The sequence below is a fragment of the Ambystoma mexicanum genome, chromosome 11 (assembly GCF_040938575.1).
Source record: "Ambystoma mexicanum isolate Mex_15411 chromosome 11, UKY_AmexF1_1, whole genome shotgun sequence".
Lineage (NCBI taxonomy): Eukaryota > Metazoa > Chordata > Amphibia > Caudata > Ambystomatidae > Ambystoma > Ambystoma mexicanum.
The window spans coordinates 147,480,279-147,507,609 of NC_090934.1; positions in this window are offsets into that span (position 1 = coordinate 147,480,279).

Sequence of the window (27,331 nt, forward strand, 5' to 3'; positions counted from 1 at the left end):
GCAGACCGCCCTGTGGCACCCCACTCGGTCTTGACTGGCCAATGCAATTATTTGAATGCCAAATCCAGCCCCTCTACTGTCCCATAGGCCTCCCCTGAAGCCTGCAGGTGATATACAGTATTTCCTCCCCCCTCAGCCCCGAGTGCTTGTAAGACAGATAATATGATTTCTTTGGCCCTCAGGCTGCTGGAGAATGGCATGGCTACTCATCCTTCTGTTGCCTCTATGAGATGTGTGCATCCACGGCTCTCAATTTCCACATCCTGTGTAGCCTCAAACTATACAAGTTCTTCAGTGAAGTGAAGGGAAGGTTACTCCAGATGCTATCTGACATAGGACCACCAGACTATGTGTTCAGTGATATGTCTTCCCTGGAGTACCTTTCAGTCAAGGCATCTGAATGCTTCAGTTGGATCCCTTCCCGGGTGTGGTCCTCGAAGGACTGTCTTGTGTCAAGGACAATTGCAGCTGAGGATGTATCTTCTCCTGAGTTCTCTCTTTCTTTCTGATGGGTCGCTTTCTAGGCTACTTGCAATCTGGGGGGTGTGATTGGCATGGCCCTGGGCTTCGCTGATTCAGGTTCCGCTGTTCCAGCAAAACTGTGAATGGAGGCTTGAACTAGATCAGCACCATTTTGGATTGCATACCTATTCAGACATTGGAACCCTATGGTTTCAGATTCAAGACAAGGACTCATGGCCTTCAGAAATGGCCACCAATGCATGCATGGATCTCTTTTGCTCCTTTCCAGAGAAGTTATTGTGGCTGGTGTCTGTTTTGGTGAGACTGTGGCTTCGCAATTTCAGGCAGGTGCCCTGTCCTCTCTCTCATTGTGTGCAAGAACCATCACCTTGCAGTTCCTGTAAGAAGGATTCCTTCCTGCCTGCGAGGGTTCTCGGAAGTAGGCCATCAGATGTATATCCTAAATCAATGCTTTGGACCTGGAGGGAGCAATGCACAATTGGGCAGGAACATCAGGGAAGCTAGGAAGAAGTAGGAAATCACCACAATATGGAGTACAAATGTGATCTTGCACTCTTTCTTGACCCACCCCAATAAATCCCACAGTCTTCATTTCATGATCTGTTCTGCTTATGGACACTTACTATGCAGCCAGTCATATGTGGGCGGATTTCTTTTAACTACAATTCTGTTTAGCGATCCTCATTTCTCCCATCTGCTGAATGTACTGTGAATTTGTGCTTTTGGTCTAGTGTCAGTAGTGTTGACACTCATTTAAGAGCATGGATGCATATCCTCTGCATTTTTTCATGTTTGTCTTCACAGCAACTCTATTGTAGTGTACTACTAAGATGTGAGAAGCAGGTGGACCAGGGAATAAAAGCAAAATACAAAAATAAGATGTCCAAAATATTTATTTATTTTTAATTTGTAAAGTGCACTCAAGCCCACAGGCCTGTGGGCGCTGCTTACATGAGTGAATACTATCGACAAAGCAGTACTTGAACAGTAGGACATATATCAAGATAGTATGTAAGAGGTAGATGAGGCTGTACTCTGAGGTTGACAGGGGGAGGGTGACATTCATGTCCCATTCCTGAAAGTGTCCTGACAAAGGAATGAACAGGTCCCTCATGTGTGCCAAGGATCAGCTTCTAAAGTACTCATCCCTTTGGGAAGAGGATTTTGGATAAAGTAGAAGAGGTTCTGCAGAAGGAAGTCCGTGTGGATGTTGTATGGTTGTTTGGATTGACTCAGAGTACCTTCTCTTTCCTCGACAATGCAAACGTTGCATTATGAAGTGCCCATACTGTAGATGCCCGTCTGGCCCGTCATTTTTGTCATGCGTCTCACATACGTCAATTCATCATGTTTGCTATCATAGTGTTTGTGTAATTTACATGGTTCTTGTTGCATGTTTCCTGCTTTCTTGCATCAACTTGGGTTTGGTTTTCTCCGTGGAAGTGGCGATTGGTGGCATGTCAGCAGTTGTTTCTTTCACCAGATGCATTTTCATTTTTTCTCCTATATGCCTGTTTCACTGGGGCTGTAATAGATGTTCTGTCTTCAGAGCAGCTTCAAGAAACTCGTCTGCATTGGGTATGCTATTATGGTTTGGGTAGCTTCTCAAATTCTTCAGTTGTTCCTTTGAGACATTGTTTCTTGCTGTTGGTTTGGGAGCATACTCTATATTCCTTGAAATACTCTATTCCATTTTTCCACTTTCCACATGTTCAATGGAGGCATTGATTTATTTTTCCTGTTCTCTGTATTGAATTTGATCGAAGGAATTTCCACACCTAGAACCTAGAACGTAGAACCCAGGTCGCTGACTGCACAGCCCCCATTTGACATGTGGGCCGACAGCGTGCATTTCTTGTTGTAGTAGCAGCCGCTCTACATCTAGCAATGGGAATAGAATGGGAATAGAAATTGAGTGTATGGAACCCTTATTTTTGTTCTTAATTTTGTTTCCAATTGTCTCATTATGAGGTTGTCAGTAACCCACACCATTACCGCCGCCGGACACACCGGTGCTACTGGGATGTCCGAGGCGGTGGTGGTATGGTTATTTCACATAGGACTCAATCGGAATGGGAAACCTGAAGCACCAGCACTGTTAATAACGGTCCCGGTGCGTCAGGGAAAAGCATGATACAATGGCCTGGACTCCTGGCAGGTCAGGCCTGCTGGGAGTTCCGTGCCCCTACTGGCAAACTCACAGTTTAGCAGTCCAGAAAGGGTGCTGCTACTTTTCCACAAGCACTGTCATTTCCTGAACGCCAAACTTGTAAACAGGCCCAATTGTCTTGCACCTTGTTTCCAGGATGTACAGTTGTTTCATCGAAGTGAATCACTCATTTACTTTGATGCATTTGCTTCACTGGGAAGCAATTTATATATGCACATTTGGGCCCAATGGATTTAAGGGTGGGGTTGGAACGATGCGGGGGGGGGGGGGGGGGTTAAAGGCGGTGGGTGGAGAGGGGTTATGAATGAACCAACAACATTATATAACCAAAACAAATGAAAAAAAGATCAAAGTAAATCCATCAAAGTCAATTACCACAAAGTAATTCACTTCGGCGAAACAACGTAGAGCCATTACCAGGAATAGATTAATGGTATATCAGAAAATCTACTTGTCCAAATATCTGTTGGTTTAAGTCTTTGTATATCATGAATGTATTGTTGTATGCATGTATATATGGTATGGCATATCGCACAAATCTTACTTTAATGCAGCAAAGTCCTGTGCACAATTGAATATGAGGTTTACAAGAGCAATGCCATGTTGTGACAGACTCCTAAGAAGACAGGAGGCACTCACAGATTCTAGGTGTCTTAAGTTCCCTGTCACTCCCAGAGGAAAATCCTCAAAGCAGGGTCTTCCATTCTTTCCCGAACAAGAATAGCTTTGTTGTGTGATTATCTGGTGATATATATATATCAGTGCATAACCGTAGAAGGCCAGTCTTACCTGTCGCACTCGTTCAGGCTTTGTTTTAAAAGGCCCATTCTTACAAGGTGCAGCTTCTGGAATTCTGCTGGCCCTCTGAAATGTTTGGCGTTTAGGCTTGTTAAGGGACACTTGACTTGCTACTGCTTTGCGTTATCCCTTCTTGAACTCAACAAGCACAGGTACCCTGCATAATCGTATGCTTGGGTACTGAGACGCGGACCCTACTTAGTATGTTGAGGTACTAGTGATGCACATGTAATGGCCGAAGGCCTATTATGAGAAGGATGGGCAGACCTTCGGAAAAAAAAGTCCAAAACATATTTTAGGATTGGGTCCTACTTATTGAGCAATGCAGCCAGCCAAACCTAATCCCTCTATAACTTCTGCTTAAATCAACCCCTTCTATCACTGATTATCAATCAGCGAAGAATAATTGGAAAGTCCGCTTAAGTAGGCCCGCATGTGATTTCTCATGGAGGTTGCGGTTCAGGGAAAACCTGGAGAGTGTAGGAGAGTGTTGTAATCCACTCGTTAAGACTTCATCCCATCTGACATTGATTAGGAGGAGATTGCATTGTCTGCTGCAATGTAATTAAAGACTCCTCTGATGCTCGCAATTAAAGACGCTAAGGGACCGGTACCGGTGCTCGCATTATCACACGGTGCAAGGCGGCGAAGCCGCAAACATCTATTAGCCATTACAGCTCTCATTAGTCCTCGAAAAACAACTCATTAGTGTCCTCAGAAGTGACAGGTAGATGCAACTAATGGGCTAAATCTATAAGGAAGAGCATTGTGTGCAGAATGGGAGTTTCTATCACCGCGGTGTCGCGGGATATGTGGGCGCATCAGTTCTGACTAATCAAAAGGTTAGCTCCTCTCTGACTGCAAAAATATAGAGAAGTTGCAGAGCACTTAGGCTGATGGACTGTGCAAGAATGGCATCTGGGAGACTTATGATGGCTTCAAAGGTTTTATTTATATGAAGGGGTGGGTTCACTTCAAGTTCAGGTGGCTAGGAACTGTCACAGCTGTTTAGCCCCGGCTAAATTTCAGAAAGCATATTGATCTGTTTTTACATAACCCTCAGTTTACAAACCCGTTTAAAGCTGGCGCTATCGATGGAGCGATCCTTTAATGTGATTATAGAAATGAATGGGAATTTCTTTGTCTCGCTTAGGAACCCTGATTGATGGAAATCAGAGCAGCCCGCTTAATGGAGCCTCCGGGAACTTGACGTTCCACTGCCAGCTTCTGATTGCGAGAACAAGGCATGGGATGGAGTCCGTGAGGCGTGAGCACTCTTGCAATCGGAAATCATGAACTAATTAAAACAGATCGTCGAATATTTACTTGGAATTATGACCTGCTGCGCACCCAACTTGGTATTAGGTTTCACAAGGAACAATGGACATAAGTGGTTGGTGTCTATCATTAGATTGAAATTAAACCAATCGTGTCTTCTGTACTTTGAAAGGGTTGCATTCACAATGTTAGCCTGACAAGTTTTGCAAGACTCAGAAAACTAGCAAAATTGACATTTTTTGACAAATGTAGTCAAATTAGTTTTCTTAATGGCAGTTTCTACCCCATCCTGTTTTTCTCCCATCGTTCACCGCCACTCGCCTTCCTTCGCCCTCCCCCTTTTTTCGCCCATGATTTGTTCTTGCTTTCCCTCTTTTTTTCTGACTTGACTTGCCTTTTAAGGCCAAACAGATATATGTAAGGTTGGTGGGAAAAGCATCAAAATAGAGTCGTGAAAATAGTTGTCTTATTTTTATAGCAATAACGCCCAATTTAGCAGGCCTGATCAGGTCGTTATGGCTCAAGTTATAGGCCCGAGCACAGCAAGCCATAACACGTGTTATTGCTATTCCAATCTGAAAACCTGGGGTGCTGACAACAATGTATTTTGGTTGAACGGACAGTACGCTTGCAGCGTCCCGTTCATTCAAACAAAACTCTTACCTAAAATGGCTGCTGTGGAGAAGAAGGGCGGGGCTCCATAGGGAGCCCTTTTCAATTTCTAATGCGGCCGGCGACACGTAGCAGTGGTTGCAGTTAAAGGTAAGTGTGTTAGGGTGATGGGGAGAAAAGGGACCGGAAGGGATTGAGGGGAAGCCTTCAGGTTGCTTGAAACAGGGGTTTGGATAGTGGCATTCAGACCACGGTCCGAGAAAACTCATTGGCTGGCTCCCCAGCCCCCGATGCTAATATGTTGTTTTTCTGACTGCAGGCCCTTTCAAATATATGGGCAAAGAAAAATGTGTAAATCCAATTTTAAAATCACCCAAGATGCAGGTTCTGATATATTTTATTGGACCAAGTGAAAATGCGATGCAGAGATGGAACAACGCATTAGGTTTAGAAGTCTCTTCTAGAAGTCACTTCTTCATCCGATGTTGTAGAGTGAAATGATTAGTAGAAGAAAGCCACAGAACAGATGTACTGCATATCATTATTACTGCATGTGGGGCGCCAATTCCCTCCACGCAAAAGCAGGTGGAAAAATAAGTTTGACACAAAACTCAAAGTAAGTCAGCATGGTCAAACACCCGGTATTCTGATATTTGACCACTAACACCAAGCTTGTATTCAGGCACTTTGTTGAACTCACTGGGCCTGATGTACACTGTGTTTTTTAATGGAAGATACCGATTGAAAAACGCTCTGTGAATCGGTCTGCTAGTCTTCAGAAATTGCATGTAGATATTCAGACGGCCAGCCTAATCCTTTATCCAAGGAAAGGACTCTCTTGATTTCCTGTGTCCACGTGAAGGGTGTCCATTAGGCATTGCATCTCAATCGTAGCACCCAGAAGTACTCAGATAGCCGCATCATGACACTTTATAATAGAATTCCTTAGGAGGTTTAAGCGTGGTATAGAGAGCACAGAAAAAACTCAGATGAAGAGAGCAATTTAGCCACTCGTTTCTGAATGTGGATGCATTTATAAGAGGGAAGTATGAGTTCTTCGCAGAGTTTGAACAACTAGTAGAAAGCGCCCATGGGCCTGATTTACAAAAGCTTTTTACAATAATGCATCCCATTGAAACATGATGTGTAAATCAGGCACTATACCTATCAGGAAAGATAGACCATGGGCAATTGGAAAAGAAAGCAGTGCCAGAACATGGGTTGTGTCACAATAGGTGTAAGTAAATTTAGTTTCTCTAAAATCGGCAGCGGGTGCCATTTTGGGTGTAAGCAAATTCAGTTTCTCTAAAATCAGCAAGGGTTGCCACTTTGCTCTAATTGTAAACACTCTCTACTTGTCAGGAAATTCACACAGGAAATTAGCAGCAAAATCGAACTATACATTAAGAACATGTATTCATACGAAAATCCATTAAAACATAATAATACATGTTTCACAAAACCAGACAATGTTTGATCTCTCAATCTATATTCGTCAGAAGTAGTACTGGGATTTGTTACATGACTAATTGGCAGCTCTGTACAACACTACAAATAAATAAAATCAATATTAGAGGCTAATTGGCAATGAAGCTAGCCGCATAGGCTACAGAGCTTCAGCTGATTGGCTGAAGGCATCTCCGGATGCTTCATGTAATCTCTATTGTAGCAAAGTGTATGGGTCAAGCATTGGACATTTGCACACGGTGTTTGATCTGTTTCTGCAGATGGACTTTCTAATGTTGACTATATGCACATTGTGGTGCACTTTACTGCTAATACCAGAAAAAGATCTGATTTGGGTGTTATTTATTATTTATTTTCAATTATCTGATTCTGTTTATTCTTCCGAAAGAAGCGGTTCCACAATTTGTTGTGCTGATAAATGTTTTTCTGTAGCTATTGGTCAATCAGCAAATTTGATTGTTCCAAATGAAATAAATCAACCCTGTTCAGGTCAGGGGCAGTATTGCAATAACTACACAGTCTGAGCATGCACCAAAAGAATTATGGGCAACACAAGCACATCTGCCCTGCTGTTGGCTACAATATGGCCACAGGTCTTTCATACATCAACGGGGAATCTATCAAAGAGCTTAGTTTCAGTCAACGAATCGTGTGATCTTTTGTAGTCTGAAGATGCTTCTGGTTATTGGGCCTTCGACTCAAGGAAGGCCCTGAAGCCTAAAGATGGTAAGACCTGTCACTAGCTGATACCCAATGCCAACCCCTCGACCGTTCGTTGAACAATGACCAGGTTACCTTCCAAAAGAAACTCAAGACCCACTTGTTTAGATAACTCCATTAATCTAAGCCAAAACCAACCTGAAAATCTGTATATTCATGTTGTCCCGTGTTTTGTTTGTATTATGTGATTCTGCGTGTACATATGGCGCCCGGATGCCTGCGGGCTACGGCGCGGTAGAAATAAATAAATAAATAATAAATATGTGCATCCACCCTTGAGAAATCAAATATGAAGACACTCGCCAGTGGTCCTCTCAACACAACACCATCAATCTCAACTACAACCACCCATTGAACCCCTCCAAACAGATGGGTCCCGTTATAAATGACGACCCAGCAGATACTGTCTTCCTGATGCGTGATCTATGTGCTATGCTATATGTCTTATTAGTACCCGGCGAGGGACAATGAGATTGTAACATGCAATAGTTATAGGCCTGAGTGAAGAGAGGGCCTTACCGAAGGCCCCGGGGCATTACCTGAAGTGGTAATGCCTCCCCTGGTCGAGGCCTATTGCTTAATTATTGTACTCTACACCCTTATTGTTGGGGGACTCAGAGCAAGAGCTCGTAAAATACCCTGGCAGCTTCGTAACTACTATTATCGCAGGTCTTCAAAACAGCCTTCTTAAACACTAATGTCATGGATGGCCGTCATTAGCCTGTTCTGCAATGGGATTTCACTTTATGGTACAGGCCAAATGTCCCTAAACGGTGCACTGCTCATCTGTGCTATGTTTTCTTTCTCTTTGCATGTTTCGACAAGCTGGAACTCCATCTTCCCGTTAACCCTGTCCGTTTTGACTGCCAAGCACAGGAGATGTAAAGTATTAGCGGCTATTAGCGGCTAACGTAATTCACACAGGGCATAAACAATCTGCCCGATTAGTTTCTGTTATGTAGAAGAATGCCATATTTTGGGATAGCAGTTTTCTTGACAGCCACTATGCATGTCATGTTATGCTGTTGAGGAGCTTGATACTGCCCTGTGCCCCTCCAGCCATCTGCATGGTCTCCAGCCGCTCATCATATTTCAGGATAGGGCATTATCAGCGACCTATGTAGAGTGATGTTTTTTTCAAATAAGTTAAACTATTGGTTCCCATCACCTGACTGCCATGCTGCAGTGTTGTCAAAGGCAGATATCCGTAGTGTTCCAGCTAGTGTTGTTCCTCTAGGATGTTTGGACAAGTACTCCACCATGATGGTTAGAGGTCAGTGGTGCACGTTTTTCGAAGGAACCTTCAGGCTGTTTGAAAATACTGAGGTCTGTCATGACTGGCGGTTGTAGCCCACTTTAAGACTTTGTATGGTCCAAGATGTGTGCTGATTACTTGGCCCTGTTTTAGGAGCGATGTGTTGGTGAAAGACTGCTTGCATTACGTCCAGACAGAAACTCCTGACGTACCTCAACATCTCTATTCACTAGCATGCAGCGACCACCACTCGAAAGGAAACTTGTATAGCTGACCCACATAAAACTCTCTCAACAATACCAATCTATCGCCAACCCCAGTAGCACCCACCCATGTGTCTGATCTCTCTCGGGCTGCTTAGTCAGGCCTTGCCAGCCACCCGAGTCCTAGAACGGCAACATGACATCCCCTAAACTGACCCCTAGAATTCTCCAATGACATTGACTACGGTCACCAAGGGCGTTCAACAAAGGAAAAAGCGCTTTTAAGCCACACAAGTGGGAAAAGAGCGCTATATAAATAACAAAATACAATACAATACAATCCATGCTCGACCATGTATGAAGTAGGTGGTGCCCTGGTCCCATCTTCATCTTCTCCTTACTGTTTATTAAGCCTGTGAAGGGACAGAGACATGACGTATCTCTTTCATTATAGAGTTGGGTTCTGTCTCTTTGCCCTGAGGTATCACTTAGCTCCAGAACTCCCCGGGTAGACTTTTCAATCACCAAGGCTTTTCCTCCAATGACTTTTCACGGTGGTGATCCAGCCTATTTGTAAATACCAGCCCGGCTGATTGGGAATCTTCACAGAAGGAACTTTCCGCAGAGTCATGGGGGCACAAACCGAGCCTGAAGATCCTGACACTGTCTCGCTGTAGTACAAGGTGTTTGGGGATCATAGCACCCTTCAAGTAGAAGTCAAAATAATGAAAGGTGGCATACGTCTTAGGTCAATGGGGCCTGGTGCTGGTTGTCGGAGCCAATCGGGTCCCAGGTAAAGATCTCACTCCTCATAGCATGCATTGGTGATATAACGTCCTTCCATCATCAAGCCTTGTCTGACTGTGAGGTTGGGATGGATTCTGCCCTGTATTGCCCTCACCTCTCAGGAGTGACATCCTCGGCCTCTAATGTTCCCCGATATGGAAAGCCAAGCCATGCTTGCGGGTGACTTCTTACCAGTAGGACCTTACGAAGAAAGAGTAGTGCAGAGGACACAGCATATCTATCTCTATGGCGCATAACCGGGATCTGGTGCAGCATTGTACTAAAAGTACACATCTTTGCAGTTCAGTCTCGGGAGGATAGCTCAGGGGCAACGTGCTTGCCTTAGAAGCAAGACCACACGGAGCAACACAGGTGCGATCCCCGGGTCCGTGCTTAGTGTGTTATAAATAAGCAATCATATCATGTCATATCATGCTCTGCCCTAGGCAATGGCACAGCAGGGAAGTATAACCAGCTGAAACAGGCTGAACAAGGGGCCGCTTTACCACCTTACAGCTGAGCTCCGCCCTCCCACCGAGCCCCAAACATTACTGTCTGCTTCATATTTTGGAGGCTGATTTTAAAGTGTGGCACAGTGGGGGCTCTGCAGTGGCAAAACAGGGTCTCACACATGGGTGCCAACTTATGATGTTCCCTCGTGGCCATACATTTGCCTACACTCACTCTCAATTTAAGCAAGCGATCAAATGGACCAAAGGAGCTTGAGCCCTTCCCATATCGAAGCATTACATTTTTCAGAAGAAATTGGAAATAACCCATAGAATTCCCAAGAAGCTATGAACATATGCCATTGCAGCCACATCCTCTTAACCTGCGGTGCTACCTTTTCAACATTTTAAGTCATTACACAGACAACAGCTTTAAAAAAATTCAACTTTTGAAGTCGCTCCTTGATACAGCACAAAACCACACCATTAGCGACAGTGCAGTTCATGTACAGGATTTAAAAGCCAATAGTGTTTCATCTCCAGCCACACTGTCACTGTGCACGGTCTCTCAGGGCGCACGTTTTTCTCTTGCGCCCTGAGGCCTACGGACGTGTGGCACGTGAATAATTTCAGATAAATAAAACAGTCCGAAACTGAAAATGGTGAAGCTCTCGACAGAGTCCAAGGGAAGTTCAATGATTAAATAAATAAGGGGGCACTTGTCCTCTTTGCCACCCTCTACCAAGCGGATGTGGTCTTAAGCCCACCCCAGTATGAGCTAAAACAGGCTGCAAATTAAAAATGACGAGCCTTCAACATAATAGTCATATATATCTTTTTTTGGGGGGAAGGGGATTTATTGATACAAAGCTCTATTTATTTATTTATGTATTGTTTGCATATATATATATATATATATATATATATATATATATATATATATATATATATATATATATATATATATATATATATATATATATATATATATATATATATATATATATATATGCAAACAATACATAAATAAATAAATAGAGCTTTGATATATATATATATATATATATTGGAAAGGCCCAAAGCTGTATTTATTTATTTATTTATGTATTGTTTGCTTGTTAGGCGCTTATACAATAAGAAAATACTGTTTCAAAGCGCCCACAGGGCAGGGAGAGAGCAAGAGTGGGAAATACATTAAAAAGACAATATTTTAGAGCAGTGGGGGCGGGGGGAATGAGCCTACTGAGCCTTGTGAGTATTCAGAACGTTCAAGTGCAGCAAGGAAGAGGGCAGGGGGTAAGTACTGGGGAGTCTGAGCTCATGGGTGAGTGCCTGAAGCCATGAGCGTTGTAAGGTAAGAATTACATGGTTGCAGGGGAACTGCACATCGGATGAATGTCGTTACATCTTCTGCCTTTAAGTTGCCATGCATTCGCTCTGTCACGTTTACTTCTTGATAGCTTTACTTCTTCTGTCTTTCATGAGTTATAATATTCACTTCATCATTATTAACATTATTATAAATGTTCTTTTTTAACGCCCTTAGTAACAGAGATTCCTTTCTAAGCACGGGATCGTGATTCGAACCTGCGTTGAGCTGCGTTCTCTTGCTTTCAAGACAGACACCTGTGTTGTGCTTTGTTCTCTTGCTTCCAAGACAAACGTGCTTCCCCTGAGCTACCCCCCTCCAGAGATCCCCCTTCTGTTCTGAACCAAAATATTCCCCATCCCCTACCCTTGTCCCAAACCTAACCTGACAGCTAACCTTAACTTTATACATTACTACCATGTCAATATGAAGATGCAGACAAAGTCAAAGACAGAAGTAGTAACTCCCCCCCACTGCCCCCCAAAACAAAGTAAATGACGAAGAGAATATGTCAGAAGTGAGTGAAGATGATTTCTGGCCGAATTAAAGGGGATACCCAGTACAGCATATTACCAGTCACTGTACTAGTTTTGAGTACATTTAATACTGCTGAGATGGGCCGTGGGGGCAGAACAGGAGAGGGACCTGTAATCAGTAGTCGAAGTGTACAAAAACATAGTAGTGGAACAATGGGCCTTATTACAAGTTAGCCGGTCCGGTAACAAAGGCGGCCCTATGCTGGACCGTCAAACTACGAGTTCTGCAAGCGGGTGCCTTTCTGTCTGCTAGGTCTGACCTGTTGGGCAGACCGGCAGCCACGAGCAGACCTCGACGGATGCACCGGCAAAATTCATGAATGGTGCCGGTGCATCTGGCCTTCCCATTCACATTGAGTCCAATGGGACTCAAATGGGAATGCAGAGTAATAATTACCGGCACCCAGCAATGGGGATTTCCCTGGTCCGCCAGGGCTGTAATGCCCCGGTAAGTCCCCATTGCCGGGAGCCGGTAAATTCATGACCCTGGCCCCCATTAAAGCCCCCTATCTTGGTCCTTCCTTTCCTCCACTCCTCCCCACAACGCTGTGTTTTACAATGGTTCCACCAAGACGGAAGAAAGCAGAGTGACAGAATATGTATTTGAATGGCCACCTTCAGTGTGCCATTGTCCCCCTCAGCATGCAGCGTTATGCAGCACCCCCTTCTAATCGTCCACCACTGGGGACACGCGCCCCCCCTTACCAACAGGTACCCCGGCACCTGCAGCAAACGGCATAGAGGAACCGGGCCGGCCTTCGTGACTGCTTGAGAGTGGCTGCTGTGTCCCAGGCAGACTATTGAAATGAACGAAGTCTATCCAGCACCTACCAGATGACCCGTGGCACTGGACTGTTACTGGCAGGGCCCAGGATTGAACCCTCAGCGGGGAAACGAAAAAAGACAACCTTTCAAAGGTTGGTCCAGGCGCAGTACTCCAGGTCACATAAAGTAAGTGGCCGATGACAGATTCTCCTGAGAAGGGAACGTCATACCCGTTAGCTCCCTCCCACTTCGACCTCTATCTGCAGTGGGTGGTGATCAGGAGAAATACTGACCCGGGTGTGTCTCACCGTGTGTGAGAAAGATGCATCGACCATATACATCGCATGACGTAGGGCGTTCTTCAGACGTGAATTGCTAATATCTCATTAATCTCCCTTCACACAAAGGAAGGGTGTTGTCTAAAACTGCACGAGGGACCTTTCTGACTGGGCTAATGCTGGCACTACTAGGGGCATGGGTTCGTGGGCACCTGCTGGCCTGCCAATGCCAGCGAGCAGGAACGATGCGACTCTGTGGGAAGCCACCCCTTCATTACATGTCAGCCCTCCAGCCGTTTCACACAGATGTGATTAAATGCGTATTTATTTGTATTCAACGGCGCTCCCTTCCCTCTGGAGAAAAAAAGTCACACCGTAAGCACATACTGAACATCAAGTGACACATTATCCCTTAGCTTAGCAAAAAGTTGTTTTAGCCGAGCCATGCGCCGGAACACCTTAACCCCTTCAATGCCTTAACCAGTTTTCAATGCATTTATTTATTTATTTATTGTGTGATTTAGTTTTGTCCAACAACACTTTTTTTTAATTTTTATTTTTTTTATTTCGCCTGGCGGCCACTGCATGCTAAGGGCCCACACCTCCAGAGTGAATTAGTAAGCAAATATGTTATGTGACATGTGTTTAGCGCCTAACGGACATTGCTGCGGCATTGAAGCACTATACACACGTCTCAAAGTCGCTGAAGGAAGCCATCAATCTTTTATGGAGCACCCTCTCAGGGTAGGAAGGACTTCAACACGGACACTGCGAGATATCTCTCAAACGGAACCAACAAAACCACTTTTGCAGAGTCTAGATTCATGGGAAGGTCACCTTCTAAAAAAAACACGTGTGGGACCCGATGAGGAGGACACGCCTCTCGCTTTATGACCGGGGACAGAATGGCGGACTCTTAATGGCATTAAAAAAACATTAAAAAAGCCCAAGAGCCCCGGTGGCTCATTGTTAGAGGGGCTACCCAGGGCGCCTACTTATGCATCTTCGGCATGGTTTTAAGCTTCGCATTACAAAGTTAGAAACATCCCACTCATATCCCCCGTTTCATTTTCTAAGTGCTCTTGCAGTCCATAGGGGCTTGCATTGGCATGAGGTCAAAAAGCTTTGCGGCCACTTGGAACCCAGCGCGCCGTGGGCCACTATCGACCAAAAGCCATTACCATCCGAGGCCATTTTGGTGGAATGTTTGAAATAAGTTAGTGGTCTCCGCGCAATTCCCGGCAGACCGGGCCCCGCGTCGCAAAAAACAAGCCGAAGTCTCATTTGGCAGCGAGGGCTGAAATCCCGCTGGGCAGGCGGAATAGACAAGGGATGAATTAAGAAATAAATTGAGGACTGCTCTTTCACCTCTGGAATTCGCCTGTATTGATCAGGGTGCATATCTAGCGAGAGGGGGGCGAGGGGGCTGAGGGGTAGACAGAGGCCAAAAATAACAACGAATTCTTACTGGTTTGTGGGTTGTCGCCAAACGTATTTCTTTAATTAGATGTGTATTTATTTATTTATTTGGTTTTGAGAGGTTGTATGTGTGCATATGTATGGGAAGGAACACTACTTGTTAGATCACAAAGGAAGGTACTAGATAGGAACTGTTTATTGAGCTCTAAATACCATTAAATGTAAGAATACCTGAAACACTTGTGTATAGGCGCGTTACAAATGCCATATCATATCACATTATATCATACTTGGTATCATCACTGTAGAGTATACAGTGCATAGTAGGACCATGCGCTGATGAAGTTGACCTCGAAAGGGAATGCATTTAGAAGAGGCTTCACTTTTTGCTATATGAACTCCCCATCCTGTTAGGCCCTGATTTACAAAAATAGTTTCAAATGGGAATACCCCATTGAACATCTTTTTGGGTAATCGGGTCCACAATGCTTTGAAGTGACACGACTGTGTATAGGCACTACGGATAGAAACCGACCACCCTTTAGCGCAGCTTAACCTTCTCCCACTCCTGCTTTCATGTGGTATGCCCTATTCGAGATTCCCGTGATTACAAGACTGTGGGCCTCATTACACGGTAGGCGGTAAGGGTTTACCGGTACCAGTATTTTACCGGTACCGGTAAATCCTTACCGCCTTACTACGAGGTCCCTTTGCGGGTTGGGGAATTTAACGCCTGCTTTTTGCAGGCGTTAAAAACCAACCCGCAAAGGGACCCAGGGAGCTAATTACGGTACCGCAATTTGCGGTGCCGTAGTTAGCACCTTCCCCTTTCCCATTATGCCCTATGGGGCAAAAATGGGAATGGGGAAGGGCAATGGTGGAAGGGGGAATTACCGCCCCGCCAACCTTGGAATGGGGCGGTAATTCCCCTTTCCACCAAGGCGGTGCCGGTATTTTACCGGCATGAACCATGGCGCTAATTGCGCCATGGTTCTCCACCTACCGTGTAATGTGGCCCTGTATTCGTAAGTGAATCCTTATGTAATTTCAAGGGTCTTTATTTGATCCCAATTTCTTTTCAGGCCAATTCTGGGTTTCAACTGACAAGTGTACATCATGATAAAAGTACGAATTTGAGGGTGTTTGACACTTTATTAAATACAACACATGTTCAAGTGTACCTCTGAGGCTGCCCTCGATAACTTCAATATTCTATTTCTAATAATGGCTTTCGTTTCATGTTCACTTAGCAGGCACTGTAGATCAACTGTCTGGCTTCTCATCCACACATTTCTGCTGCAAAGTCTGATTTTTCATTCCCTGCAATACTTGACTGACCATCATTTCTATTGAAACTTCCTCCTTGAAGCACATATCAGTCCACTGCACATGTCGAACAACATGCCTTGGCTGTCGTGTCCAGCATTGTGGATTACTAAAAATGCCCTTAAAAATCTGCAAATATATTTGTCTTCTCTTTCATTTTCTTGTTGTGTTTTGTTGCAGGAATGATGCGATAAGGAGGCGATGGGAAGAGGCTGTTATCGTGAATGGAGGATAGCACATGGGCAATGTGCTGTTCTGGGAAGCAAGACCATGCAGAGCAACAGAGATTCGAATCTCGGACCACCGAACTGAAGGGTGTTATGAAAAAACTATTAAATAAATAAATTAGTATAGAATCCAGCCACTAGTGTCAGATAGTTTTGAGTGGATGATAGATGGAACAATTGATAGACCAGGAAGAATGCAAAAGAGAAGGCTGGCAGGCAGGGATGTTGCTAGGTCTGGAAAAGGTCTGGAAAAGATCTGGGGCTGTGCTAATGTCGGGACTTAGGGCTAGCTAACCTTTTGGTTGTAGCCCTTGAGATTCTAACCGGGGCTACAACCAAAACACCCAGGGCTATAGCCCGATAAACCCTCACCCCCTAGCAACACCTCTGCTGCTGTCAGGTCACACAAGGCACATTACATACATTTGGATGCTATGAGGATGAAAAGAGCATCTACTATAGACAATTTGAAATGACGCAACACCCCGCAGGGGGTATTAAAATCAAGTCTGTAGTTGCCATTCCGCTTTTCCCAGGCGGAATAATAGCTTCCCTATGGCTACAGATATCAAAAACTATTGATTCCTTGATGGCAACAGAAGGGCTAGAAGCTCTCTGACTAAGGTTTCGAATTGTAGGGTTCCCCAATTAGTTTCAATTGAGTCACATGCCACGGCTGACACCATATGTAAGGAACTCATGGTGGCAACAGTAAAGACTGATACAAGTGATCACAGTTCAAGGGTGTTTATTAGACTGTATTAATGGGTGAAAAAACCACCTAAGTTAAACCTAAATCTAAGGTGGGAGCAAGCTACGACCATCAAATAATAATAAGGCAGTCCTAGTGGCGTCTTGTTAAATAAAAAGGGCATTTAGTAAAAAAAAAAACTAACTATTGCCAATCCTTACCGTTAAGTTACAAAACAGTATGGGATATTGTTCACCAGAAAAGAAAAAGAAAGACGTGTTCACAAAATGATAAGTCAGGATGGTACAACTGGGGTTGCCCTTCCCCACGTTTTTAGCACAGGGCAAGGTGGGATTCTCGAGCACAGCACAATTCTGGGCTTCTCCAGAACAAACTTCCAGTTTGTTTCCAAAATATCAGAGCCTTCTGTCGCCAAGTCTATTGTACATAAAGTCTCTTGCCTCAGAGGACCTGATGTGCTATAAATAACAGAAGAAAAGTTCCTTTCAGTTTTACTTCACGTCGGGTGATTTCCCTTCACCCGTGGATCCCCCTCACCCAGTCTCTGATCCTTTTGCAATGTTGGCCTCTCTCAGTCAGGTTCACTACAGCCTTTCGTTCCTAGTATTATCACCTGTGGTATTCAAGAGTCTCAATATCCTTTCAAACAATTGTTCACTGTGGACATCCCTCAGCCGGGTTCACACTTGTTGGCATAATGTATAAGGGGTGTTACGTTTTTCTCTCATACGTGGGCATCCCTCAGCCAGGTTCACATTTACCAGTTTAAGCAGTTCATCAGAAAGTGGGGCTCCTTTCCCCTAGCTTTCTCTTGACTATGTGTCAAAGACTATTGATGGTACAAGGGGTTTTTACTTGACCCTTGTATGACCATTTTGACTTCTTGCATCGGGCTCTCTTGGGGCTTCCTGGTATCTGTAGTTTCAACAAAAAGGGAAAACAGCCAGAGTCTTTCGAATGAGCCCCCACGTGGTACCAGACCACTCTGCAGCTGGATATTACCTGTTCTTTCTTAAAAAGTTCAGTAACATACAAGTTCTTTGTTCACAAGTTCTTTTAACTCATATCATGTTGCCGTTTGCAACCTTCGCTCAACACAGTCCGGTTTACTATCGGTTCTCCCTCCGACTCACCAGCTGTTCTGAACTCCTTGGCGTTTCTTGTCTCTGGAGTCAAGGACGGTACCACAGTGGCAAACACGTCTCCCGCCGTGTTTATCAGAGTGGGTGGGGCACGTGCACGGTTGACATTTGTAACACCCCAGGTCAGCTGCAGTTCCCGGTCTTATGAGACCTTTCACTGAGGCTTTGCTGGTCTGGGTCGACAAGGGCACTTCCCTCTTTGTTGTCCTTTCAGGACTTGCTGCCTCTTTCCTCCGTTTGAACTGCCGTCTTGAAATGGCTGCATTCTCATGTATTTTGCCTTGCGCAAAGTGTGCTGTCGTGCTCTGCCTTTTATTCTTGTGCGGAAGTTAAAGGGCCATCTGGTGTGTGTGTGATTATTGTAAATTGCCTGATTCTGCTTGACCCATGTGTTGGGACATGTCAGCTGAACGGCTCTGGTGTTAGTCTATTGTCTTTCATGACGTACAAATGTGTTTGTGTTGGAAAAGGGGGGTAGAGCTTCTAAATACCTTATGGGATAGGATGAGGAAAAGGTGTAATAAGAAAGGGGGTAACGTGGCCAGCAACATGTGGATCTTTGATTCTAGAGGGGATGATTTCTGATAGCTACAGCCGGCAAGATAGCTCAGTGGGTTAAGCGCTCACTGTTGATGTGTGTTTGTGGTCTGCAGGTTGCAGGTTCGACTGCTGGGAAGATTGACACAGCTTTTCATCCTGCTGAGGTTGATAAATGAGTACCAATACAGGTTGAATGATATTGTATGTATATTTGCTCTATATGAAGCACTTAAGCCTAATTTCTATATAATTACATATCATTATTATTTGGCCTTGGACGTCTGCTTGCATTCACAGTAATTTGGTAATATGGGCCTATATGCACTGATGTTAATGATACATATGGTGATCCATTCTTGTATGAAATGTATGTCACTTTACAGTGAAATCGTAACCAGATTTCTCGTAGTTTGCTTAGAAAAAATGGTACGTGAAGCCACTTCCTGCTTTATCAAGGGGTGAAAGGTCGTGGTCCATCGCTTCCCGTGATGTCACTTCAGGATAAGGTCAAATGGCATCACTTCCTGTGATGTCATCAGAGGTCAAAGGTTGTGTGATCTCCCTTCTGCTGCCCCAGGCATTTTGGTGAAATGACATCCTTGCATCACATTGTTTCATGGGTTGTGAACAGTATGGGGTCCAAAGAATTCCATGTGGCAACTATAACTGATAGAAAGATGTGGACAAAAATATAGAATCAATAAAAAATAGATAAGGCCCTGTTAAATACATTTTGAAGATAGAGCTAGAAGAGTACATTTAGAACGATGTACGTGCATCGTCCAGTCTCACAGGGAGTGCTCCATGAAACACTAAGAAGAAGAAGCGACAAAGCCGGTGTTGACCCTAGAACTTGGAAACATGCCTGTGAACTAGGACATAGCACACGTGATGTGATTGCGGCAAATCAGTTTCATTCCCTGTGACTCAAATTGAAACCTGTGTGGTATAAGAGCAGCTGAACAGCGGGAAGACTGGCATTGACGCAATCCACACAAATGACGTCCCCACGTGCTTATGAAATCAGGAAAAGCAAGCAATCTGTGTGAATGTACATTTACAAAAGTGAAACTGCAGGTGCAAGCGCCTTTGTGCATGCAATTTCAGCCTTCACACATCTGCATGCATGGGGATTATATAGCCGAAGTGTTACTTTGTTTCCCCGGTTTTGGAAAGCTCGAAAGACACATCTGTTCAACTAACTTTCCAGATTTGTCTATAGGGGCGACGGGCCTTTTTTTTCGATTATTAGATCCAGACTGAGGACAAATCTGGAAGGTGGAATGACCAATATAAATTCTTTAGAAGAATGCAACAAGCGTGTTAGTTCATAGCGAGTTAGTCTATCAGAAAGATACAGAGGGGTGAGTTTACGTATGCACTTAAAGATCAGGCACAGTATCTTATAACCAATCCTCTGCTTGATGAAAAGCCAGTGGAGAGACTGTTTAAGGGGCGACATCGTCGCAGTTTTATAGACTTTAAAAATGAATCGTACTGCTGCATTCTGTGATTTCTGAGCACTGGCTCTTGATCTTTTTGGGGAACAAAAGGGAGAGTAAGATACAATAAGTGGAGGGAATGAAACACTGATTGCACCTTGGCTCCAACCTGTTGCTCACTGCCAAGAGTGGACTGCCATATGCTCCCTACATTTTTAACATTTCAGGCAAATATTAACCAGGAACCAAGGAACCAAGGAAACAGGGTGGTGGCGGACATTTGGATTGATCTACCGAAAAATGTTTAGAGCCGGACAAAATCACCTCGATTTTGTTGGGGTTCTACTGAAGCCGATTAAACAACATCCATTGACCCACATCATTGACCCACATCTTCTATGCATTGTACTACTATATGCAGTGACGACTCTACTGTCTTGTTGACTGTAACATATATCTGACTATCGACAGCATTGGAATGAAAAACCAACTCACAGTTCCTGAAGATACTCATTAGTGACTGTAAATATAGGATACATTCTAGGGGTGATAAAGATGATCCATGGGGGACTCCGCAATTCAATTGTATCATGACTTAGAGATGTCCTGTTAATTTAACTTTATGTAGCCTGTTAGAGAGGAATGACCGAAACCATTGCAAAGCATTTTCCATATTCCTCCCACCACCACAAATTGGGACAGTAAGATCCTAAGATCCACTGTGTGAAATGCTTCCAACACATCAAGCATCACCAATATAGTTAGCTCTCCATCATCAGCTGCTTTTAGGTTGTCATCCCAGACTACTACCAACATGGTCTCAGTACCATGCAATGGACAAAATACAGACAGGAGACTATCGAGCAGTACGTCTTTTTCTACATGTTCCTGGAGCTGGCTCGTTGCAACCTTTTCCAGACTTTTGGCTGACCAAGAAAGGCCTGCCTATGAACGATAGTTTTGAAGATCATTTGTGTCAAGCGGGGGCTTTTTAAGTAATGACGAGACCATGGAAAGTTTCAAGTGTGAAAGAACTATGCTTGTACTAAGGAATGGTTAACAACAGCTGTGATAAATGGGTTGGGAGATGTAGCATGAGTTTGAGCAACACTGGCCACTAGTGGTGGCACTAGTTTTGATGCTCAGGCAATTTTCGTCCTGCCTCCATTCATCTTATCAACAACCTTTCATCATTCAAATCAACTATTATGGCAAGGGTTTTGACCCATGTTGAATCAATAGACTGGGTATAGTGGGGATGAGCTGTCGCCGCCCATTATTCTATCCCTGAACAAACTGAATCAATAGACTGGGTAGATGTGGGGATGAGCTGTCGCCGCCCACATTCACGCCAGAATCCAGGAGAACTGCACAGTTTGCGCACACCAAAATGGTCACCTAATCTGCCACCCACCAGTGCAAAGAAAGGTGGTTCTGTTCAAAATCCGTTTTTATTGATGTCAAAAAGTTGCTAAAATCATGGGCACAAGACCACTCTAAAGATACAACCTTCTTGTGGGGGATTCCACATCACCACTCTAGTGTAAGGATGCCATCAAAACAATGTTAAGCAAGGATCCTATACTATCAAGCAAAAGACCACTCTATTGAAATGCATTAATTCAAGACAGATCCCAAAAATGGGTGCAGTACCAGCTTTGCCAATAACCGGCGGTAGCGGTCTAAACTCTGACAGTAGGGCTGTATCTCAGGAGTGCAAGAGGATCCAGCCTAACTGGGACTTCAAAGCCTGTTGGTTAATTAAAATTCATAACCACCTGCTGTTCCCAGAGACAATCTGATTCAATTAACAGGCCAAGAGGCTGGGAAACCTTCTCACCCCAGAGACCCACACAACAGCCCAGGATATCACATGACCCTGGTGATTGGGAAGGAGGGGTTTTCCCTTCAGCCTGCCGGACACCACACAATAGACTCTTTCCCTTGAATGGAGTATGTTAATTTTGGATGTGGACTGTAAACAGAGCTCTGCCTGGGAGCAGGGACATGTGAGCTGACCCACCCAGCTTCGAGGGGCGGGCCAAACTTGAGTGTGGATTACTATTACAGCAAATATATGTTAAGTTAAATGCTTCTAAAATATTGTATTAAGCTCACAAAAATGTGCAATTTGGAGAACCTTAATCCAAGAAATGTACCCACAATTCAAGATTCGATTCAACTTTGTACCATGTTCTGAGGCGAAACCCTGCTATTTATTGATATTACAGACACCGGGTTCATGCTAGAAACCTAGTAAATTATTGGAATGTGTGTAGAAGGAGGGTGTACATTGGTGTAATTTTTGATACAGATTTAACATTGGTAAACCAATTAAAAACGAAATTAAGTTGTCATTTTTTAATGCAAGCCCCCAGGAAGATCAGAGTCGGACAAGCATGAACCATAAGGAATATGTAATATGTACATGTAATTTCAACAAATTGTGTATCTGGGAAATAGGTATTTGGATCAGAAATAGATTGGTGTGCACATTGGCAAGGGGAGTGTCTTTCTGTAAGCCATAAAGATGACACACAACCCAGCTCCCCAATCAAGGAAGAGAGGAGGAACTGGCCAATGATAACTTGAGAGGGTTGGGGATGCAGAATTAGCCGTCCTAACCACTTTCTAAACACATAAAAAGAGACTGCTGGGACAGGTAGAGACACTGAATTCCCATTTTCTGCAGAGCACGCTGATGGACAAATTCACATCCAGAAACTCCAGAGACCTAGACTGACTCCAGCGAGACAGAGACCGGAACTTAGAACTCTGACTCCAGAACTCAAAGCAAAGGCCTAACCCACAAGCTGAGTTCTCTTCAGCAGGCCTCAAAACCAACCAAACTATTCAACAGCCGGGCGAGCTGTTTGAATTTTTGCCAAGAACTTCTGCCAGAACCAGAGACCCAGAAGGCAGAATTATCCGGAGAGACCAGACCCAGACCAGATCGCTGTGCAGTGCTGCTAGCAGAGCTGACCCAGATCCAGTGAGCAGAACCAGGCAGAGACCGTCCGTGGTGAGGGAACCGCAGTCCAATCCTGACCCGATCCGTGACGAAGTCGCATTCCTGTCCAAAATCTAGTGGAGTATCCAGCTAGCACTGTGCCAAAACCAATCTCTTAGTTTAAAATAATCTGATCCAAAATATTTTAGCCTATTAGAACTGCCTCCTAGAATCGTGTCATTCTGCCATCCTTAAACCTGAAAACTGTCATCTGTAATTCTGAGCTTTAAAATTTCAAATCTGAAAAACTACATTTACTAAATCGGCCGTATCTCCGGAACCGTTTGTGTTAGCGAGTTTTGTCATCTGTCATCTTAAAGCTAAGATTCTAAGCTTTCCAACGTACCTAAAATCGACTTGCTACCCCTTATAGTGCATCCGTAATTGCGCCCGACGCACGTGACTAAATTTGCCGCAATTTGACATTTTGCTTAATTTCAGCCACATGTAAAAATATTTGTCCTTGCTTTCCTTTGCTAAAATTCATTTGCAACCTGACAATCATTCATAGAGCATTGCTAAAGTGATCCTGAACTAATACAAAGTAGCTGTCAACCACCCTGAACCTCTAGAGGGAATTAAAATCATTTTAGCATATTTTTCACTTCTTTGCATACCACCTTTATAGTACTTTGCCTGTGTTTAAAATCATCCCTGTTACTCTAAAGCTTGCTAGGCGAGGAACTGAATTATATTTGATTGCATTCCTGAGAACTGTGTGCTTTTCTTCCATCTCTTTACATTGCATAAGGGGGGGGGGGGGTGAATTGCTACCAGGGGGAAAAGTGATTGCATTGTTTTGGTTGAAATCATATCAAGTTTATTTTCTGCACTGCCTTTTCATTCATCATTGCATTGTCCTTGAAGCCATAACAGCATTCTCAGCTACTTTATCCTCTCTATATCAACTTCTAAGCCATTAAAAAGAGTGTACCACTATAACAGTATCCATTGTTGATCAAAATCATATTCTCAAGTGTGATATCAAATATTAATTTACTATAAAAGTGTGATAGATATATACTGTTTAATTTTCAAATAAACCTTTTAATTTGCAAAACAAACCTACTTCTTGGCTCAGTGGGGTCCGGGGGATTCTAAGAGAGGGGTGTTATATAACAGTTGTCATCCAGAGTAAACGAACTGGACATAAAAATATATCAATAAGGGCTTCCATCAGCATCCCAGACTAGGCATTGACTTAGCTGTAGTGTTGAATTGAAGTCGCTTACAAAGTGGGGGCTCGGAGCAGGGATATTCTTGGTTAGAATTACCACTTGTGCAGCTTAATACAGTGTGCCAACTGACCGGATACACATATCTGGTTAGATTACCACGCTGTTTTACACTGTGAAAGCACCCCTCAAAGGAACGCTCTAAGGAAACGGTCTGTTTTGCAAAATAAAATACAAACTTCTGTAAGTCAGGAAGGAACTCAAATTCCAGAATGACGACACTGGTAGACATCAAAACAGCCAGAGAGCACTTCTTACATAAGCTATTTGTGAGAGGTGAATGGACTGAGCAGGGCCAGGATGCGTGGTTGCAGGCAATCACACAACAGGTCACTGCAACTGGGTTATATTTCTGGAGAGATCAGGGTCCCTTACATGTGGCCCTGAGTGAACTATACATGGCTCCTAAAGCTAAAGATGAACACGACAAGATGGTTAGGATAGCGGCATATTTGTAACTATATATGGGAGCCATGCAGGACAAATGTGCTGAAGGCCAATCTGGCAAATAGGCAACAGATCGCGTTAGAGAAGGCCCAATCTGACCTGGTCTCTTCTGAGCAGAATATGCACAGAAGCCAGGAGTCAGAAAATGAGAGCAGACAGTATCTCATTAGAATCAAAGAGGACAAGTGTATCCTGCAAAAGGAAAAGTCTGACCAGGATACCAGATTTCTGGCCTTGCAGAAGGAGTACCAAGAAGGTTTGGACTCCCTACTGCAGAGCCAGAAAAAGCTGGAGCAACAATTAGATTTCAATAGGGCATGTGCTGAGCAGGTAGTTACCCTGCAAAGCCACCTAGATAGGGAAAAGGCAGAGAGCAATAAACTGATCCTGAAAGACCTGGATACCCAGGCAGAGTTTGATCAGGAACGCCAGAAAGTTGGTGCCCTTCAAAGGCAAAGGGACGACCTGGCGGCACAGATGCAGACTCTTAGTCAGGAAGTCTGCCATTTAAAAAGAAAAACTGAAGAAAATCACTTGGCCCTCCAGGGGCTGGGTGACCTCCAAAAAGAGCATCAGAACTTGTTAGAGCACACCAGGAGGGTGGAAGAGGCTCTGGCAAGAAAGGAGCAGGCGAGTAGGGATGGGACTCAGGAGGTAACCCTCCTGCAGCAAAGACTGGCCCAGTACTCCAGGACCAATAAGGAGCTACAGAGAGAGAATGAGGCTCTCTGTCAGCACAATGATAGGCTCCAGCAACAGGTAGCCATGCAGGAGAGACTGATAGAGTCTAGTAAGGCCTTAACTGAGGAACTGAAAGCGCAGGCTCTTGCATTGCAACAGGGAGCAGGGGCTAATAGAGATGAGGTTCGCTGGGAAAAGGAAACGCCTGAGCATAACCTCAAGAGCCCTAGTACCAGAGGCCTTCATCTCTACCAGTCTCTGGACTCTGCCACCCACATGTCCCCTGGCGCACATGAGCACAGGGTCACAGGGATGGCAGATTACTATCCGCCAAAAGGATGGGGCTCATAGGCCAGTACCACCCAGGAATGGATTCGGCGGGCATCCGGGTATGGGCACCTAAGTACAGTGCAATTTAGTGGGGAACCCCAGGAGAGTAGGCCCACTAAGGGCATCCTGAAAACCTCTGCCCAGTTAGGTCAGTGGGGGGGTACCCATCAAATCCTGGTAGCAAGGAGGGATCTGAAGACTCCTCTGAGCGTCACAGGACACAGGAGACCAGGTCCCCACATTCTGCCAGCTATTCCCAGGCTCGCAGAATCCGGGAAAACCCGTAAGATCAGATGGGTACCTGTGGGAGCAGTGCTTCTGAATCAGAGGATGAATGGACCAGGGTTACCCGAACCAAAAAGGCCAATAAGGTGAAAAGGGCCTTGCTTAAGGACCCCTTAAAACAAATTAAGGCAATCAGGAGTGTCATCATGCCTTATCATAAGAACGCCAAGTATTCTGTTTGGGAACACTTGGAGCTCTATGAGCAAATGATGGAGACTTTCCATTTGAAGGACAGCAGTAGCTGCATCCAGTACGTCAAATGGACATTCTCCCCTGAATACTCCAGTTTCTTTGCAGGGCTGGAGGACCAAAACCATTCAAGATGGTCCACATATAGGGCAGCCATCTTGAAACATTTTTCTGTACATAGAAATCCCCAAGAGGCTCGCAAGGCAGCCTACAATATGCAATGTGGGGAGGATCAGGCCCCACAAGAATTTGTGCAAGAATTGAAGCGTGCATTTGCGCAGACCACCAGAAGGGTTGCCACGGATAGCAGAGAATTCATCAACACATTTTTCCATGCTCTTCCCAAGTACATAATGACCCAGCTCGTGAGAGATTTTCACGAGAAAAGATCTTTAGACTGGATCATTGAGCAAGCCACCAGGATCTATGAGGTGCAGAAGCCCATTGAAAATAAAAGTAATGCACAGAAAAACCCCAAAACCAACAGCACCCCTGCTGCTGCCAAGGTGGCAGAGGTAAAGGTTGCCCCCGTTTTAGATTTGGAGATGGGGGGGCCTAAAAACCTGCCTGCACCAAATAATTCACAGCCCAGAAGGCCCTCGGGCCAGTCACAGACAGGGAGTGGAGGAGGTAGTCCCACAAATGGGGTCCCCCGCTCCCCTGACTATGTAAGTCCCCGCTACAAGGGAAACCGACCAATCCTTGGTTATGTGTGGACTCCTCCAGCCAAAGGGGGGGGATCCAGCCAAGCACCTGACCCAGGGAACTTCCCTCCTAACTTCTCACAGGAGGGCAGAAATTCCCCAAACACTGGGCAGAACTTTTTTCCCAGGTATCCACCCAATTTCCAACCCCAAAACCATCCATCCTTCTTTCCCCAATTCCCTGAGCACAGACATCCTAATCCGGGAGAGGGGAGGCCAAGGGTGGAGGGGTACCCAAATCTTCCCAACCCAGGGTATTACCAGAGAAGGGATAGCTACCCTTCCCGGGATCAGCCCAGGGGAGAAAACAGTACCTCGTATCAGCCTGAGCGGGTTTCACAGTTAGAGCGCCAGGTCCGAAATATGGCACGGGATCTGGCTCACATACTGAGGGCTCAACAGAACCCCCGATGAGCATGCCACCGCAGAATGCCCCAAACTCTGGACCTGGTGCTCCAGAACAATGACGGGGG